At 34.8% G+C, this 4,805-nt stretch overlaps 1 long non-coding RNA gene across 1 annotated transcript in view; it reads right to left on the bottom strand.

Moving 5' to 3' along the window:
- LOC110268274 overlaps window positions 305–4,805 on the bottom strand; it is a 19,195-nt gene continuing 14,694 nt past the window's right edge. The window contains exon 2 of the long non-coding RNA XR_002356406.1: window positions 305–536. This is a non-coding gene — a long non-coding RNA (uncharacterized LOC110268274). The remainder of the gene's footprint in view (window positions 537–4,805) is intronic.

The raw sequence follows: 4,805 nt of genomic DNA, 5'->3' as shown, positions 1-4,805 counted from the left end.
TAGGAAAAGGCTACACTTTTTAGGCTTCGGAGACACTTTTGTAGGCGATGCCTATACTAGTGTTGCCTATTCTCAAAGGCTACGCTTTTCTGTATCAAAGGCTACGCTTCTGAACAATTTTTTTATCTAAAATCTAATATTTGAGAATATAATTATATATATAATCCTGTATTTTTAATTAAATTAGTTAATTATTATAAAATAAAAATGAATACATATATAATAATACCATACAATAATCTTTAAATAATAAAAATTATACTGAAACAAAATATAATTATATAATAAACCAAAAATATTAGGATGATCATAATTTTGAGTATTCATACATCTCAAACTAGAATAAGTATACTCATATAATGCACTTAGAGTTTACTACTAATAAACTAGGAAAAACTAAAATATTATATCATATAAATGTATCTTAGCTTCTAATAACAGACATCATCATCAACCATACATCTTTCAATTTCCATCTTTGTCAATAAACCATCATGATAAGCATCTCAATCTTCACTTGCATCTTCAGAATTATCCTGCATAATTATATAGAAAAAAATTATAATTTAAAAAAGTACAAGAAAAAAGTAATTAACATATTAATAACACATACAATATTCGAGCGGCATAGGATAATTGAAACTACTCTTCTTTTCATATCACCAAAAACATAAAATAAGAAACAAATCACATTCAACATGAATCTAATAATCCCCTTTGATAATGCCATAAAAAAATTTAGATTACATGGACTTAAATATAACTAAGCACATTCAACATATTTTCCATTTTTTTAGTAACACTTACCCACCAACATTACAAACTGCAACAATTTTATGACTGACCAACCATATACATGCATATATTACATAAAGACACCTTATATTATCAAGTATCTATATCCTTTATATATATCATTTGATTCATGAACTCGATAATTCTCCACCTACTAGCTTTATTTAAAGAAATCTACTCCCATGGTCGGAACCATTTATCCTCCTTGTATACCACTTTCATATGTTGAAAAATATAGATTTTATTCTTTGTTTTGTTTCTCAAAAATAGTAATTCCCAGCTAATGTCATTTTTTCCTTCAACCCATTTAACAATATTTTTATAATTAATTATCATTTGCTATGGCACCAACTTTTTCTAACAAAAATTGAATTGCATTTTCTCATTTTTGGAGTATAACCTCTCCAGTCATGTTTGCTCTTGTAACATCACCCCTAAAGTGCTTTATCTCCCCAGTTAATAGTCAAATAACCTTCAACTATAAAACAATTTAAACTCTATTGTCTCTATTTATACTCTTAGTTGTTTTAAGTTTTACGAGACTTTAATCGATAAATTCATAAACTTGTCCTATAGTTTTTGTGGGGTCAAGAAAGAATGAAAAAAAACAATGCAGTGGGTTAATTGAGAGATAATTAGCACACCAAAAGTTTAAGGTGAATTTAACTTTGATTTAAAAGTGTTTAATATGACCCTCTTTAAAAAACAGAACTAGAAATTGTAAACTAAGTAGCACTCACTTTCTTTGAAGTATTGGTGTGCGAAATCGTGATCGTTTCTTCCTTAGTAATGGCGCTAAAAACTGAATATGCACATTCATGTTCTTAATTCTGTTTCACAACTTCGTACAACTAACCAGCAAGTGCACTGGGTCGTCCAAGTAAGAAACCTTACGTGAGTAAGGGTCGATCCCACGGAGATTGTCGGCTTGAAGCAAACTATGGTCACCTTGTAAATCTCAGTCAGGCGAATTCAATTGGTTACAGAGATTTGATAATTAAAACATAATTGAAATATAAACTAGGATAGAGATACTTATGTAATTCATTGGTGAGAATTTCAGATAAGCGTATGGAGATGCTTTCGTTCCTCTAAACCTCTGCTTTCCTACTGTCTTCATCCAATCATTCCTACTCCTTTCCATGGCAAGCTTTATGTAGGGCATCACCGTTGTTAATGGCTACATCCCATCCTCTCTGTGAAAATGGTCCAATGCTCATCTGTCGGTTCTCGATCATACTGGAATAGGATTTACTATCCTTTTGCGTTTGTCACTACGCCCATCACTCGCGAGTTTGAAGCTCGTCACAGCCATCCCTTCCCAGATCCTACTCGGAATACCACAGACAAGGTTTAGACTTTCCGGATCTCAAGAATGGCCATCCATGGGTTCTAACTTATACCACGAAGATTCTAATATCTCGGACTCGGTCCTCTGTATTAGATATCTAAGAGATACTCATTCTAGCTTGTTTGCATGTAGAACGGAAGTGTTTGTCAGGCACGCGTTCATAAGTAAGAATGATGATGAGCGTCACATAATCATCACATTTATCATATTCCTGGGTGCGAATGGATATCTTAGAGAAGGAATAAGCTTGAATTGAATTGAAAAACAATAGTACTTTGCATTAATTCATGAGGAACAGCAGAGCTCCACACCTTAATCTATGGTGTGTAGAAACTCTACCGTTGAAAATACATAAGTGATAATGGAGTTCATTGGTCTCGGCCCCAGAGGGGGAACCAGAAGAACCAACCTCTGAATACAGTAGTAAAAAGTCTTATTTAAACTAAACTAGTTACTAGGGTTTACAGAAATGAGTAAATGATGCAAAAATCCACTTCCGGGGCCCACTTGGTGTGTGCTTGGGCTGAGCATTGAGCTTTACACGTGTAGAGGTCCTTCTTGGAGTTGAGCGCCAGTTTATAACCTGTTTCTGGCGTTTAACTCCACTTTGCAACCTGTTTCTGGCGTTTAACTCCAGAATGCAGCATGGAACTGGCGTTGAACGCAAGTTTGCGTCATCTAAACTCGAGCAAAGTATGAACTATTATATATTTCTTGAAAGCCCTGGATGTCTAATTTCCAACACAATTGAGAGCGCGCCATTTGGAGTTCTGTAGCTCCAGAAAATCCACTTTGAGTGCAGGGAGGTCAGAATCCAACAGCATCTGCAGTCCTTCTTCAACCTCTGAATCTGATTTTTCCTCAAGTCCCTCAATTTCAGCCAGAAATTACCTGAAATCATAGAAAAACACACAAACTCATAGTAAAGTCCAGAAATGTGAATTTTAATTAAAAACTAATAAAAATATACTAAAAACTAATTAAATTATACTGAAAACTATGTAAAAATAATGCCAAAAAGTGTATAAATTATCCGCTCATCACAACACCAAACTTAAATTGTTGCTTGTCCCAAGCAACTGAAAATCAAATAGGATAAAAAGAAGAGAATATATTATAAATTCCAAAATATCAATGAAACTTAGCTCCAATCAGATGAGCGGGAATTGTAGCTCTTTGCCTCTTAAATAGTTTTGGCATCTCACTTTATCTGTTGAAGTTCAGAATGATTGGCATCTATAGGAACTTAGAATTTAGATAGTGTTATTGATTCTCCTAGTTCAGTATGTTGATTCTTGAACACAGCTACTTTATGAGTCTTGGCCGTGGCCCTAAGCACTTTGTTTTCCAGTATTACCATCGGATACATAAATGCCACAGACACATAACTGGGTGAACCTTTTCAGATTGTGACTCAATTTTACTAAAGTCCCCAATTAGAGGTGTCCAGTGTTCTTAAGCACACTCTATTTTTGCTTTGGACCTCGACTTTAACCGCTCAGTCTCAAGTTTTCACTTGACACCTTCACGCCACAAGCACATGGTTAGGGACAGCTTGGTTTAGCCGCTTAGGCCAGGATTTTATTCCTTTAGGCCCTCCTATCCACTGATGCTCAAAGCCTTGGATCCTTTTTATTACCCTTGCCTTTTGGTTTTAAGGGCTATTGGCTTTTTGCTCTTGCCTTTTGGTTTTAAGAGCTTTTGGCTTTTTCTGCTTGCTTTTTCTTTTTCTTTCCCTTTTTTTTGCAAGCTTTTGTATTCACTGCTTTTTCTTGCTTCAAGAATCATTTTTATGATTTTTCAGATTATCAAATAATATTTCTCTTTTTTCATCATTCTTTCAAGAGCCAACATATTTAACATTCATAAACAACAACTTCAAAAGACATATGCACTGTTCAAGCATTCATTCAGAAAACAAAAAATATTGCCACCACATCAAAATAATTAAACTAGTTTCAAGGATGAATTCGAAACCATGTACTTCTTGTTCTTTTGTAATTAAAACATTTTTTATTCAAGAGAGGTGATGGATTCATATTCATAACTTTAAGGTATAGACACTTAAATACTAATGATCATGTAATAAGACACTGATGAGCGGATAATTTATACGCTTTTTGACATTGTTTTTAGTATGTTTTTAGTAGGATCTAGTTACTTTTAGGGATGTTTTTAATAGATTTTGTGTTAAATTCACATTTCTGGACTTTACTATGAGTTTGTGTGTTTTTCTGTGATTTCAGGTATTTTCTGGCTGAAATTGAGGGACTTGAGCAGAAATCAGATTCAGAGGTTGAAAAAGGACTGCTGATGCTGTTGGATTCTGACCTCCCTGCACTCAAAGTGGATTTTCTGGAGCTACAGAACTCGAAATGGCGCGCTTCCAATTGCGTTGGAAAGTAGACATCCAGGGCTTTCCAGAAATATATAATAGTCCATACTTTGGCCAAGAATTGACGACGTAAACAGGCGTTCAACGCCAGCTTTCTACCCAAATCTAGCGTCCAGCGCCAGAAAAGGATCCAAAACCAAAGTTGAACACCCAAACTGGCACAAAAACTGGCGTTCAACCCCAAGAAGGACCTCTGCACGTGGAAAGTTAAAGCCCAGCCCAAGCACACACGAAGTGGGCCCCGGAAGTGGATTTATACATCAA

Source organism: Arachis ipaensis, chromosome B10 (assembly GCF_000816755.2).
Source record: "Arachis ipaensis cultivar K30076 chromosome B10, Araip1.1, whole genome shotgun sequence".
Taxonomy (NCBI): Eukaryota; Viridiplantae; Streptophyta; class Magnoliopsida; order Fabales; family Fabaceae; genus Arachis; species Arachis ipaensis.
Note: the sequence above shows the minus strand (reverse complement) of the source record. Positions and strands in the feature narration are given on the sequence as shown.